Source organism: Saccopteryx bilineata, chromosome 3 (assembly GCF_036850765.1).
Source record: "Saccopteryx bilineata isolate mSacBil1 chromosome 3, mSacBil1_pri_phased_curated, whole genome shotgun sequence".
Classification (NCBI taxonomy): domain Eukaryota; kingdom Metazoa; phylum Chordata; class Mammalia; order Chiroptera; family Emballonuridae; genus Saccopteryx; species Saccopteryx bilineata.
Genome location: NC_089492.1, coordinates 251104218 through 251120736, shown reverse-complemented (window position 1 = coordinate 251120736; position 16519 = coordinate 251104218). Strand labels below are relative to the sequence as shown.

The 16519-nt window shown below is 34.9% G+C and overlaps 1 protein-coding gene across 1 annotated transcript in view; it reads right to left on the bottom strand.

Annotated features, from left to right (window-relative positions):
- FAF1 (Fas associated factor 1) overlaps positions 1-16519 on the bottom strand; it is a 496086-nt gene that overhangs the window by 228599 nt on the left and 250968 nt on the right. The gene's annotated exons all lie outside the window — the stretch shown is intronic.

Here is a 16519-nt window from a genome sequence, read left to right as displayed (position 1 = left end):
AAAATATAGTAATGGTACTTTTTAATTTTCAATACTGTCAAAGATGAAAAACTATTTTCAACATGCAATATTATACCTTTCACTTTGAAAGGAGAGGAGGTAATTTATAGAAATAAAGTGTTGGAAGGTTAAACTCTATTTTGTCCATTAATTAAGAAGTATTATATCTTTGTTCAGATTTTCTTTTTAAAAGAGAGGTGGGGGGGGGGGAGAGAGAAAGAAGGGAAAATCAAGCTGTTCCTGTATGTGTACCAACCAGGTTTCGAACCTGCACCTCTGCACTTTAGGACAACACTCCAACAAACCTAGTTATCCAGCCAGGACTTTCAGTTTTAAATAGGTCCAAAATTCTATTCTGTTCCATATTTACAAATAAATTATCAAATTACTTATGTTAACTCTTCAGGTTAGTTATAGGATTACCCTTCTATAACAAATGCAGCTAGTATTCAATGTTGCATATAATACTGGGTTGGGTAAAATTAGGTTTACATTTGTTCATAAGAAAAATAATACAATAAATAATAATACAAGAATAAACTTTGTGTTTTGTGTACTCACAACTGTATACTTCTTTTTTGCCTGACCCTGTACATTGTATAATATGACTTCATTTGAGAAAATATGCAATATTCATTCATTCATGTTTTGAAATGTAGAATTCTAAAGTATCATAGTGTCCAATCACAGCATTGTGTATCAAATTTCTGTTTATTATACATAAATACATCTAAGTTACCTTTCCTGTAAATGGAGATATATATGTACCAGTGAAAGAAAAAACAAAAACACAACATGGAACTCAATCTATTTTTATCTCTAATGTACACCTGTGAAAAAAGGCTTAGTAAATGAGAACTGAGAAGTGTGGGGGGAATGGCTTGATTCCTGTGCAATTCAAACGAACAGCATTTTTCTTCAGGGATTCTTAGCAATGGCCAGTCTCCCATGTAGTATTTTATGATCAGTCACATAAAGTTTGGAAATTTTCTTAGTCATTATAAACACAACAATTTTAAAAAATGCAACCTCTGACCACCTCCACTAGCTAAGACTACTCTGTCATGTTTAAACATTAGTGCAAAGGTGTTTCAGAACCCAAAGTATTATATTAATAAAAGAAAGAAAAAGAAGAGGAGAGTATAAGACTTTAGGGCTCAGGCCAAAAAAATTCCTTTCTTACAGTTATTTTTCCAGTTACATTGTCTAGATATTTCTGAAAAAAATTTAAAAAAGAAAATACAGGACAAGTATTTGTATCTGTAGAAAAGGTTGCAGCAAGGCTACCGCAGTGTTAGAGTACACACAAATACTATGAATTGAGTATACAAACAAGTTAACTATGGAGCGGATTCTTTAAATTCCACTTTAATTCCTAAACACAACAATATGGTATTATGAAATAAACAGTATTTTTCTTCTTTCATTAACTCACTTGTAACTGCACTGAAATGAATAACATTCCTTTGCTATTCTAAGCCTGAAAAGCAAGTTCTGGTTATAGTGTGATGTTGGTATAAAGCACAACGCCAGAATGATGTGCTGAAAAAAAGTGATCAAAGTTAGAGTAATGTTAGCCATTGCACAAGTATTTGGCTTCATTGTTCTCCCCAGAATGACATCTGTTAAGCAACTTGTCATAGAATAAACTGGTTAATGCAGAAAGAACTTGGCTGAGAGGGTACAAAGGAAAGCATATTAGACTATTGTTTGTCCAATGGAAAAGATAAATTCACAGAGATTCTGAGATTAAGCCAAAAGAATTTTGTGTTCAACCATAATCACTATATAACAACTTAAAAACAAATTAGACTGTCAAAAAAAATTCTATGTTTATCAATGCTGTAACCATAGGCAGATTTTAACACTGTATTGAAGAAACACGTGATAAGACAGAAAAGTACAGAGTGGGCAAAGGTTTTACTAATGGAAATATGAAAACTCCATTATCTTTATTGATGATTTTCTTTAATTAAAAGTTTAAGTCACAATTCTGCAGGAAAGGAAAAAATCCAAAATGTATAAAAAGCAGAAGTAAATATGATGTTTTAAAAAATATTAGTAGTTTAGAAAACCCAAGAGACAAAATACAGCTACATATAAAATGATGCTGAAAAATGTAAGGTCTTCATGAAATAAGTGAAGGGCAGTTCTTTCAGAGAGGGATAAGGGAACAGAAGAGGGAGAGAGAGAGAAAGGGAGGAGACAGAGAGGAAGAACTAAAAAGAAGGGGAGAACAAAAGGAGGGGGAGGAGAGAGAGGGTGGGAGATCACTGACTGATCTGAGAGATGGGCGAGCACTTGAGAGCAACAGCAAACATCAGAGGCCGGGTGCTGTAGCTGGCATGCCCAGCTGCCATTACTGTGCTACTTCTGATGGAATTTCATCTTTAGAGATTTGTGTTAAATTCCAGTTAAGGATAAGTGGTACTTCACAAAGTAGTATTTCCTAAGGGCCTTTTTGTCTTACACATTTTCTTTGATCAGCATTGACTAAAGATCATGCTGAACCCTCATAATCTTTTTAATTTTTGTTGCGCATTAAGCTCTAAATCTATGAGATTTCAGGATGCTAAATTATGCAAATGTTTCAATTAATTCTGAAGAAATTTAATAAATGCTTTAATTACCAGCTAAATATCAAAATTATGTTACAAACTATACTCTGTCCTAGATTGACAATAGATTTTCCAGTTTCTTTTCTACATTTGAGAAAAAGAAAATGTTTTTCTCACTGTTTAAGAGTTGTGAATAAGAAAAAATTTAAATCAGATTAACTTGAAATGGTACAGTATTAATATGTGACTGAACTGTCTATTTGCTTTTCATTGTTAATATCTATTTATAAACTATAATTAATGTAAGAAACAAAGCAGCGATCTCCACTTCGTACTTCGTCGATGAGCACAGCACTGGGAAAAAGATAATTTTATTATGACCTGCTCAATATAAAATCATATAAAGTATTTCCTCTCACAAAGTTTTAAAAGTTCATAAATTTTCAGTTTTTATTTTAAATTTTGTCAGAATTTCTTAGAAAAAAGTATTAGAAAGTTACTCTGCGAAACTAAGTTTTGAGGCTCAGAATTAGATTCCTATGAGTTGACTGTAGAAAAATATAAAACTTATAAATTTGTCAGCTATAATAAAATCATTCCTTGTGAGCTAAAAGTTGGTCAAACATTTATACAATTGAAAAAATTTCTGAAAACAAAAATGTCACAAAGTTTGAGGTTTTATAGCATAATGAGAATCAGAAAAAAAGATTTCTCACCCTAAATTTGTCCAGTTGTTACTGTGGGCAAGTTGGTAGAACCTCTCTGAGACTTAGTTTACTCAGTGTTAAAAGAAAATAAACAAGATCACTTCTGATATTCAGAGCTCTAAAATCATATGATTTTATCAAAATATTGGAGTTATTCCTATGTACAGGAAAAGAAGAGCTAAATATATCAGAGACAAGCAAGTAATGAGGAAAAGTTTAATCTATTTAGGCTAGAAAACAAAAAAAAGTAAGATCATAAATACAACACATCTAAAAGGAAAACTGCAAATAATTTCGGATAAGAAATATAGATATAAAAAGCATTTAGGGTGAATATTTTTCTTGGATGAAGAAAAGTCTTAGCTTTTTACTTTTGTTATTCTAAAACGCCTAGATTTTTTTTAAAGTCTAAATTCCCCTTATGAGATCTTATCTGAAAACAAAGCTTGTCACACTGGTTTCCCCAAAAACAATTCCATCAGCCAAATGTTATCAGTGAGACTATGGTTTGACACTAGTAACTAAGTGATATAGTTGTAAAGTTCTATTAATTTATTTCAACATCTTTAAATTTTTTAAATCTGGTCCTGATTTTTCACATATCAAACATTTTAATATAGCAAAAAGTAGAAAATATTTTATTGCATGAGTTTGCAACAGCTATCATTGTGTTAGCACTCTAGATTCTAGATTTTGTGAATTAAGATAACTATGGTAAATTGCAACCCTTACAAAAAGCACCCTGAAACTAGACATCTATCTCATTATCTTGCCAATCTTAGAGAAAAAAAAAAACTTAGAACTTGAACTTACCCAAATTAAAATATATCAAACTTTGAACTCCAAGTACTTCATAGTATTAAATGATGCTCTAGGCAAGAGTTTACTAAATAATAACTGCACTAAACAAATATTTGTGTGTGTGTGTGTGTGTGTGTGTGTGTGTTTAAATCAAAATAAGGCATACAGACTAGGCTTAGTTCCAGTTTCCTAGAAATCATTGGTGCTCTGAAAGGCTCATAGTTAAGAAACCAATCACTTCTGATCCAGATTGAGTTTGAATACATACTTCATATCTAAGGCTTTTTCTATTTCTTTTTAAACAAACTGTATACTCGTTGCAGTTGCACATGGATTTGTTCACTAAGATGCAAGTTAAAACCCTCCTAAAAATCCTTCCTGAACAAAAACACTTGGAACTGGATAGTGCAAAGGGACTGAGAAGGTAGCATCAGTAATCAAATGTTAATTAGCAAGCTTTTTTCCTCCTTCCCTCAGGGCTGGCCTGTGTTGGAGAATTCAAATCAGAAATCAATGCTCAAAGTGTTTAACTATTACTTCTTCTCATTAACCATTTAAAAAACTCAGCAATTCTCTTCTCATAAAAACAGTAACTTGAGACATTTCTTTTTCTCAAATACCATCTTTCTAGAAAACAAAAATGATGTTTGAAAAAAACTACAAAATTGAAGTTGCTTTCAATCAGTTTTGAACCTGGTATATTCTAATCTTTTAAAACATCTTTGGCTCTAATGGAATTCTTCTAACAACTGTAAGTTTTGCTTTGTATAGCATACTTTAAAAACTTACCACACCTCTGACTTGTATGTAACAATATTTGTAAATTGGTATCTTCAGATATTATTTAGAATGACAATAAAGCTAATCAAATATAGAAACTACTTGGAATGTATATAGTTGAAAATGGATTTTAGCCATCCTGAAAAATTACTGAGAATAAGATTTAACATTTTCATTAGAAATATGGTTATAGTCATAATTTTCTCTCCTAGGAGTTTGGGTGGGTGAAAATGATATAAAAATTGCAAAGTTAGATTATATATAAAGTGAACTACAGTCATGTATTTACTAAAGTCAATTTATATATAATTATATTTAGTTAAAGGTTAAGCCTGGATTTTAAAAAAGAACTCCTAAAGTGCTAAGAAAATATAGATGAGTAAGGCTGAGCATATTTCACAAATAGAAAAGATGCTAAATTTTAAGGGAAAAAAAGTTTAGAGAAATTGTAAAGTTGCAAAAGTTGAAATCATAAGAAAACAACAAAAACTGGAACAATTATTTTTCTACAACAGTGGTTCTCAAAGTGCAGTGCCTAGACAAGCAATGCTAGCATCACCTAGGAACTACTAGATAGGAGAATCTGGGGGACCCACTTCACCCTGGTGTATTAGAAACTCTGGGGCCCAGGAATCTGTTTTAATAAGCCCTCTAAGTAATTCTTATAAAGACAAAGTTTAAGAAGCACTGTTTTAGGATGTATGAATTACAGGCTCTCCCAGATACCATACCACTCCAGTTTACTGATTCTAACGTTCTTTGAACTCTAGCCTAACATAGCAAGTCCTTTTTGAGAATAAATATAATGATTTACTGCATTTTTGGATGATATAATAGTCATTTTTAGTCAAAGAAATTAATAAGAGAAGGCACTATCTCTTCACTACAGACTACACAACACTGAAATAATTGATAATAGCCATCATTAAAAATCTGTGTTAACCTTCAGTTTTTCTGCCTTAAACTTAAGGTACAAAACTTCCTGGCTATAATACATATTTGGATACTGCAGTAAAAATTAAATCCATAATAAATGATCTATTGGTCACATTAAATAAACTTGGAAGACACTTGTACACATCCACTGAATTGAAGAAATGCCCATAAACACTAAACAAACTAATGTTTGATTTTTTTTTCTTTCTATCTCTCAAAAGCTAACTTAAACAAGACCCAAAGGAAAAACAGTAAGAAGCTAACATCCCCATCAGCCAGTCAAGACCTTGTCCTGGAGGGAAATATTTCCTCTCTATATTTCATGTAAACAGTGAGAGAACAAATTTTTTCCAACTACTTAATGTCCTAAAAGATACAAATGTTTTTATTGCCTGCAATGAATGAAACACCAGTCACTCAATAAATGCTCTTAAATTTTCCCTTTTTAAAGTCATGTAAATTAATGAACTTAAAATTCCTTGCACAAAGAATACTAATTAAGACAAAGGTCAACCCTAGAAATAACTACTAACTACAACAGGGGTCCCCAAACTACGGCTCCGCAGGCCACATGCGGCCCCCTGAGGCCATTTATCCAGCCCTCGCTGCACTTCTGGAAGGGTACCTCTTTCATTGGTGATCAGTGAGAGGAGCATAGTTCCCATTGAAATATTGGTCAGTTTGTTGATTTAAATTTACTCGTTCTTTATTTTAAATATTGTATTTGTTCCCGTTTTGTTTTTTTACTTTAAAATAAGATATGTGCAGTGTGCATATAGGGATCTGTTCATAGATTTTTTTATAGTCTGGCCCTCCAACGGTCTGAGGGACAGTGAACTGGCCCCCTGTGTAAAAAGTTTGGGGACCCCTGAACTACAACAATTAAAAACATTTTTAGGAGTTTCACTTTAACCTAAAACCATTTAATAAAGTTCAATTTTATATACTACTTCAAAGATTGGTCACATACACCAATTGATTTTTAAGCCTGAATTTTAGTATCTAAACAATGTGATGTAACATCAGAAGCAGTGTGCGTTAGTTAATCTTAAAGACATAAGCATATATGTAAAACAAATATTCAGCTACAAGAATATTCATTGCAGCCTTATCATCATACACGCACAAAGTTAGCACAATCTTAATATCCAATAATATAATAGCTAAATAAAAAAGTGAAATACCATGCAGCCATTAAAATAATGATGTAGAACTAGGGTCAGCAAAGTACAACCCAGAGACCAAATCCAGTCTGCTGTCTGCTTTTGTAAGTAAAGCTGTACTGGAACATCACCACTTCCACTGGTTATATACTGTCCGTGGCTGCTTTTGCACTATCATGATGGTATAGTTGAGTAGATATAACAAACTGTATGACCTGCAAAACCTAAAATATTATCTAGCCTTTACAGAAAAAGTTTACTGACCCCAATGTAAAAGAATATTTAATAACATTAAAAGTTGTTAATGATTAAAGAAAACCAGGTTACAAAATTATGTACCTTTCTGCTTGTTATTAAGTTACATATATACATATATAAATATTTACATATATAGGCTTAATATATTTAATATATATTTTAAGTACATACATATATATATATTTTTTTTTTTTTTTAAACAGAGAGAGAGAGTCAGAGAGAGGGATAGACAGGGACAGACAGGAACGGAGAGAGATGAGAAGCATCAATCATCAGTTTTCGTGGCGACACCTTAGTTGTTCATTGATTGCTTTCTCATATGTGCCTTGACCATGGGCCTTCAGCAGACCGAGGAACCCCTTGCTAGAGCCAGAGACCTTGGGTCCAAGCTGGTGAGCTTTTGCTCAAACCAGATGAGCTCGTGCTCAAGCTGGCGACCTCGGGGTCTCGAACCTGGGTCCTTCCGCATCCCAGTCCGACGCTCTATCCACTGCGCCACCGCCTGGTCAGGCATATATATATATATATATATATATATATATATATATATATTTAAATTAAGGTCTACTGGAAAGTTCTGTCCATTTTTGGAATAAAACAAAATACAAATTTTTCTTACCATCAATAAACTTTATTAATAATATAATTGCAATTATTATTAATGATTTCTTGCCAGCATGAGGGCAATTTGTATATCCCATTTTTGAAAAATGTTTATCTTTTGATGCGAAAAACTGAACCAGTGCTTGTTTGATATCTTCTTCATTTTCGAATTTTTTGCCCTTCAAAAAATTTTGTAAGGACAAAAACAAGTGATAGTCAGAGGGTGCTAAGTCCGGGGAATATGGCAGATGTGACAGACATGCTTCTGTAGCATTTCTTCCTTGTTGAAATTCGTAAAAATTACAGTGGCATAAATGAACTTTATCAGTAGCCATGGGTATACTATGGCTTCACACATAAGACTAACGTGAATCAACTTTGTTTTAGTTAATTTGCTACATCAGTATGTATACATTAAGTGATAAAAATAGAGAGGCACACATGCGCCAAATAAACATGTGCTTACGTGTAGAAACTTGTGATAGAAACAGACAGAACTTTCCGGTAGACCTTATTATAGATATGTATCTATACTATTGTATATGTGTGAACAAAAAAAAAATGTAACAAATGTTAAAATTTGCTCCACCTGGATCATGGGATTATGACTCATTTTTATTTTCTGCAAATTTATCTTTTCTAAGTTTTTTTTTGTTTGTTTGTTTTTACAGAGACAGAGATAGAGAGAGGGACAGATAGGGACAGACAGATAGGAACGGCGAGAGATGAGAAGCATCAATCATCAGTTTTTTGTTGCGACACCTTAGTTGTTCATTGACTGCTTTCTCATATGTGCCTTGACCACGGGCCTTCAGCAGACTGAGTAAGCCCTTGCTTGAGCCAGCAACCTTGGGTCCAAGCTGGTGAGCTTTGCTCAAACCAGATGAGCCCACGCTCAAGCTGGTGACCTAGGGGTCTCCAACCCAGGTCCTCCGTATCCCAGTCCAACGCTCTATGCACTGTGCCACCACCTGGTCAGGCTAAGTTTTTATTCTTAATATAAAAAATTTTTAATTTTGTTCTTCTGGCCCTGGCTGGTTAGCTCAGTTGGTTAAGAGTGTCCTACCAAAATGATAAGGTTGTGGATTTGATGCCAGTCAGGGCACACACGGGAAGCAAAGAATGCATGACAGAGTGGAACAACAAATGAATGCTTCAATTCCCTCTCCCCTCTCTTTCCCTTCCTCTCTGTCTCTCTAAAAATCAATAAAAATTAAGCCCTGGCCTGATAACTCCATGCATTGGAGCATCATTCCAGAGAGCAGAGGTTTCCAGTTCAATTTAGGAATTGAACACATACAGAAGCAAGCAGCTCAATGTTCACCTCTCTCTCTGTCTCTCTCTCTCAAAAATAAATAAATAAATAAATAAATAGACGTTTTTATTCAAAGTAAAGACATGCACTTTGAATCAGAACATGGTTTTCATTTCATTTCAGCTATGCCACTAATTATCTGAGTGGCCCTAGAACAAAGAAAATGGGAAGGAAAGAGAAAGAGGCAACTGAACACTCATTGAGCATCTTTGAAAAACCAAAAACTAGGTTTTATGTTAATATAACATCCTCACAATACATTTGAGGTGTGTTATTATCTTCATTTTACAAATAAGAAAACTGAGGCTCAGAGACAAATAATTTGCCTAAACTTACTCCAATTTTGTGAGTGGTGAGATTAGGATTTAACCTAATTTAGTTCTGCGAGTCTAGACCAGGGGTCGGGAACCTATGGCTCGTGAGCCAGATGTGGCTCTTTTGATGGCTGCATCTGGCTCGCAGACATATCTTTAATAAAAAAATAATAACGTTAAAAATATAAAACATTCTCATGTATTACAATCCATTCATTTCCTACTGCTCATGTTCATGGTTGCAGGTGGCTGGAGCCAATCACAGCTGTCCTCCGGGACAACACCAAATTTTTATTGGATAATGTGTAATGTACACGGGTCGTTGTATGGCTCTCACGGAATTACATTTTAAAATACATGGCGTTCATGGCTCTCTCAGCCAAAAAGATTCTCGACCCCTGGTCTAGATTCTTTCAGGACTATGACATCTTCTCTTACACTGGATTTGCTCTTCTGTAAATTAAAGAGTTGAAATAATCATCTTTAAAATTATTTTCCATGTGACACTTTAATTGTAATGTATAAGAATTTTCTATGAGACCATTTACACTCACTGTGAACATTAAGTGGCATTAAGTGGGCATTATGTGGTAACATTAAGAGTGATCAACTATGAGGAAAACCTCTGTCATGAGATCAAGTGAGTCTTTGCCTGTGCTGCAACAGGCAATGAAGAGGTTACAGGCTGTCAATTTTGTACTTTAAAGTGCTGCAGAGGAAGGACAACTGCCAGATCAAATAGCAACTTGTTATTGTTTCAACAACTGAATGCTGCCTTCACAGTGAGAGGGCAGTTGCTGGTGTCACACACAGCTGGAAAAGAAACAGCAAGATTAAAAGAAGAAAAAGAAAAAAAATTTTAGGAAAATACATCAAGGTAAAAGAAGAATTAGAACAGTAAGCAAACTTTATCATGTGAGGGTTAGCAAAGGCTCGTCCTCTTACCAGTTTTTGCCCAATGCCTTCTGAGTCTCCATTCCCTACTATGTAAATTTTGTATGGAATAAAAGCATGTGAAGAGACTCACACGATGGACCTGCTCCTGCAACGTTACCAATCTACAGTAAATCAGTTATACCCTATCTTGTTATTCCAGTTTTCTCCCTCTCAAAAGTTTTGCACTCTTGCCAACCCTTGTTACAGGCTTTTGATTTGTTGAACAAGTGAAATGCTGAATCAAATATCTGTTTTATTTGCAACCTCTGTAAGTTCTCAAATAAAATGTAGGGCAATGCCATACTCTGCTAATTTGTGTTTTATAGACTTGCATTTTCTTTTAAATTTTACACATATACACGCATGACGGCACACAAATTGAACTACTTGCTCAAATGTCATTCAGTTAGTTAATGTGTAAATCAGGATCGTAAAGTAGGTTTTAAAAATTCTTAAACCTTTTCTTCTTTCTTCTCAAAAAATTGTTTTTGTTAAAGACCAATGCTTGTATAACAAACTTCAAATTTTTTAAAATGCTGACAATCTTACTGTTTTTGGCAAACGCCCATCTTTATATTTTGATGAAGACTGTATTGTTTCCCTCTCTGGTAGCACCACAACTGATGCTCAGACATGATATTTATGCTTGCTCTGCTGCTTTCCGTTGCCCATCCAGGCCTTTGCCTTTCTCTGAGATGTTGAAAAAAGTGGTGGGAACCATTAGCAATTGAACATCAGTCTATATAATCAGGTCTCTTATAATTTTATCTTTTCTTATTAACAAAAAAATGCAAAAAACAAAGACAACAAAGGGACTTAGTGTTGGGGTTTGCCATGAATACTAACATGGCCAGGGGTGTGTGGCTCATCAAGGGAAAATAAACCATTCAAGTCACCCACATCAAGAAGAAAGTTTGGGAACAACTAGGTTAGTGTTTGCATTTGGGTCCCTGAAATCAGGAGAGTTACATTCTCCTTCACTCTACTTAACCAAGACGGCAGAGACAACCTACATAACCGCTCCTTTCGGAAATATTAAGTAGTCTCCTCTGAAGAACAGCCCTGAGAAATATTTAACAGTGTGTCTGTCAGGTTTTCTCATTTGAACTTGCTACTTTCCAAGATGAGACTTCAGCATTACTGTCTCTGAGCAAGATGTGAGTGGGAGAACAGGGAGGATATCTTAAGGAAAGCACCTGTCTGGACTGAGAGCAAAGTTATATCAAAAGGACAGACACCAACATTACATATCTAATTTTAGGTTAAGGAGATAGAGTTAGAAACCTGATTCCAAATGACAATTTAGTTAAAGCTTATCAAGATGAACGGACACTATGAACAAAGTCCAATACTGCACACCAAACCCTAACTAAAGACTGATGCTGCCAATATATAGAAACTTCATAAAGCTGGCTTTTAATTAAGGCAGTTAAGACCTTAACCCAAGGATCTCACATTAGGGCTGGCTCTGAAATGTAAATTTACCTATTTTATAAAGAAAATAACAGGAATACCTTGGCATCTCCACTAATGTATTATATTAAGATCAGAAATGTTTTTTTTAATCACGAGTAACAGACATTCTAAATAAACTGCCTGAAGTCTCCTGTTAAAAGAAATTACTCCTATTTATTCATTAACAAAGCTATTCCTTAGCTCATCCCTGCCATAACCTACTCTATTCAAAACCATATGGGAAAGGACATTACAAAACCGCCACAAACCATGGACTTCTGGTATTAGTGCTACACACTGCATACCCCATTCATTATTCTACCTCCCTTGTTTAATCTATCATTAAGATTCAGTGACCCTACACTAAATTTAAAGCAGATCCTTCCTTCCTCCCATGCCTAAATTCACATACTTTTCTAGTTGGGGATGCCCTCAAGTATTAACAACTCTATGGGGTTTCTCTAATCTCAGCTCTGAACTATGTCATGCTATAGAACCAAGAAATTGCTGTTTTACATCTCTAACTATGGAGGCTTCCATAAAAAAGGACCATATAATTTACTTAATAAGATAAAGGGAGAAAAATCACCACTTAATAAGTATTTTTTTTTCATGGTATATGGTAAGAGGCTCATGGAGACACTGTCATCCACTGCGTTGTCTTAAAGGCGAATAACAGTAGGATTACTTCAACTGGATTCATCACAGAATTTAGAGTTTTAAATAATGATGAAATGTCAGATGTTGGCTGTGTTAATAAATGGAAAAACAAAGGGAAAAAACATGATTTAAATATATAGTTGATAAAACAACCATTTTGGAGAAAGATTTCAAAAAGTGAGCAATGTAGTGTTTCTAGGATATATTAACTTCCATTTTCAAATTACAAACAAAAAATCTAACATACAGTATGACAAAGTAAAGGGTACAAAACTGTGTGTAGGATGGTCTACCAGCATTAACAGAACTCTGTGATCACAGAAATGTTCCATATCTGTGTTCTCCAACAGGGTAGCCATTAGCCCTCTGGGGCCACTAAACACCAAAAACATAGCTAGTATGACTAAGGAACATAATTTTTAACTGTATTTAATTTTAATTTAAATTGCCACATGTAGCTAGTAACTACACCTCATTAAGGAAGTAGAGAATACAGAGCAACATAAGAATATACCACTGATAAAACGATATACTTATTGCATCATCTCAATTTTATTTCTTTACAGTCCTTGAGACATAAAGGTAGAAATATAGTGCTAAATTAATTTTTTCATAATTATACTTTCACTGATTTTAATGACATTATTTTAAAGTAGCCTGATATGGATCATTAGTAACTATATGTTTTAGTATATCCCCAAACTGAAGTAATAATTACAGAATATACATAAATGATACCTTCCTGGAACCCAGATCAATAATGGACTATATTATAGTTATTAAATATCCAGGATAGTAAAATATTCTTTAATTGAACACTGTAACTTTGACTAACATAGCTGCCACCTTAAGTGGTTCTAATATTCATTAATTCATTCATTTATTCCCAAAATGGTTACCAGGGAACGATTACAATGACTCAGATGTTACTATAATAAATCACATTACTTGTATACCTGGCACTTTTTTTTATTTGAGTGATGATTCAAATCAATTACTGCTCTTCTTTTTGAGCTAAGATTCTTAAAGCATTCACAGGAGCAGAGCTGGAAAGAGACAACTATAATGGATGCTATAACCACTACCAGTCTCACACTCAGTTCCTTCTTGATTCAGTAAGTTCTTACTGAGCACCTATCAATTGAATGATTACAGTACAGCAAAGAAAGACCTCTACACTCCCTTAAGCAAGTCAATTTAGTTGGGGATAAAGTATGTGAATAGTTATTTACAGTACAAATACACTTGTTAGAGGGTTTTTCTTAAATGTAAGTAAAATGACTGTATAAATGAATGAAAAACCGCACATGGGAGCAGAGAAGAGAGTCAATAAGAATGAAATAGAAAATACTTCTGCCTCCTTACAAAAAGCAGGTCATCTCTTTATTATTGTTTAAAATTAGGGTGACATTAAAGAGTATGTTTAAAGAAAATGCATAATGTACTGCTACAAAGTGCTAGGAGAATTTCTCACTGGACTTATAAGCAACAGATAAATCTGTTCTAAATTTAACAAGTACATTCACTAAGTGCTAATAATACATGAGCACTCATTCAGTTTTCCAGGAGTCAATATACATCTATACTGAGTACCTACTATGAGGAAGGTACTATAGTATTTCGTAGTACAGTAGTCTGTCCTTACCCATGGTTTTACTTTCTATGGTTTCAGTTACCTGTCGTCAACTGTGGTCTTAAAATATTAAATGAAAAATTGCAGAAACAAGCAATTTGTAAATTTTAAATTGCATACTCTGTTTTGAGTAATGTGATGAAATCTCCTACTGTCCTGCTCTGTCCCACCTGTGATGTGACTCATCCCTTTGTCCAGAGTATCCACACTGTATATGCTACCCAACCATTAATAAATTGACTTAGTAGTCATCTGAGTTACCAGATTGACTATCTGGGTATTACAGTGCTTGTGTTCAAAAAACCCTTCATGGGCCCTAGCTGGTCGGCTCAGTGGTCAAGTGTTGGCCCGGCATGTGGAAGTCCCGGGTTCAATTCACAGTCAGGGCACACAGGAGAAGTGCCCATCTGCTTCTCCACCCTTCCCCCTCTCCTTCCTCTCTATCTCTCTCTTTCCCTCTGGCAGCCAAGGCTCCAATGGAGCAAAGTTGGCCCGGGGGCTGAGAACGGCTCCATGGCCTCCACCTCAGGTGCTAGATTGGCTCCGGACTCAATGGAGCAATGCCCCAGATGGGCAGAGCATCGCCCCCTGGTGGGCATGCCGGGTGGATCCCGGCCGGGTACATGCGGGAGTCTGTCTGCCTCCCAGCTTCTAACTTTGGAAAATTACAAAACAAAAAACAAGAAAAACCTTCATGCAGCTTACATTCATTCTAAAATATATGTATGGTGGGAGGAAAGGAGAAGAGAAAGAAGGAGATAAAAAAAATAAGTGAATGAATAAATCAGATAATTTCAAAATTACATAAGGTTTATAAAGGGTAATATTAGAGTCCTACCAGTCATTCTCAACTTTAGGTGAGTTGAACCCTGAATAAGAAGGTACAAATCCCAGGAAGAATGTTCCAGTTGGAGAAAACATGAAATGCAAAGGTTTTATCAGGTGCTTTACATACATGTATATATTCTCTAATTCTACTGTCAAGTTCAATGAAGCTTTTTAAATCTTTCTTTACTGAAAAAGCAACTGAGCATCCAAATTCTCCATGGAAGTGGCAGAAGCAGGTTTCAAAAGAAAATCTATCTACAGGACTCTGAGGCACTTTTCCTTTTTACTGTACCATGATACTTCTGTAAAAACTAAGAATGGAAAAATTTGGATTTTTTTTTCAGTAGATCAATATGCTCCCCCCAAATCATTGCCAAAGAAATTTTACCCACCCTGTTTGCTTACTTGACGAAGTCTTCCTTCACAGATTTGGGACAAGTCTTAGTACAACTAGACTAAATCATTGTAAATCTCAAACTACTGTCAGGTTCAAATTTTAATCAAGTTTATACTAATAGCTAACTCAAAGGCGTATTTCAGAGATTCTGATCAAAGATATCCTATCTTCAAACAAGTTGGATATTGTTTGTATGTTTTTGCTAGAATGAATAGATATTGTCATGCATTCCAAAAATAAATGGCAAATGCATTTGATCATAGTTTTTGTCATTTTTCACTGCATTATGCCAGTACTGAATAAATTTGAGGATGTCTATTTTTGAAAATGTGGCAACCTGGCAATCACATCCAATGAAAACCAGTGTTTAAGCACATGTTCTGACATCCCAACATTACCACTTCCTCCATTTTCTAACTGAAAAAGATGATGGGAATAGCTGTTGCGAAAGCAGAGCTAGGCCCTTATCACCTTGTAAGTGTTAAAGTAAATCTGGTAAACCTTCTATACTTTTATATGTTCGTGGTTCTTTCATTCATCCATTCAGCAAACATTTGGTGAGTACATCCTAAGTTCCAGACTCTTTGATAGTCATTTAGAGCAGCTTTCTCAAATCCAAGTGTCTAAATGAGTGAATGTGATGGGTAAATGGCATTCAGCCTTAGTTTTGAGGAAGCCATATTGGGGCACAGGGGACTATGGCAAACCGGAGAGCATGCCCCATTCAAGGAGGCAGCTGCTACTTCAGAAAAGCTGATTCTTGCTATGAAAAATCTGGGGTTTGGTGTTGCCAGAATTTTCTAATTCCTTGAGAGAGACAGGAACCAGGAATCCTGTTTTGTTCTTTAAAAGGGAAGCCTCCTAACTTCTAAATATCATCAACCAGTTCAAATTTAAGACATTCTGGGACCAATACTGATTGTCAAACAAAAGCCTTGCAGTTGCCTGTTACAACCTCCGCAGGAGAGATACAAAGATAGATACAGTATTTTTGTCTTCAGGCAGGTAACAGCCTGTGAAGGCTGCAATCCAGAAACAAATATTCAAGGTGCAATGTGATCATTATTATGATCAAGATAGCAATAAAGTTCAGGAGGGGCACAGAGAAGAGACCAATTATAACAGCTGCAACTACAGTTTATTGAATACCAGGGCACTGACCTAGGCACAGAGAG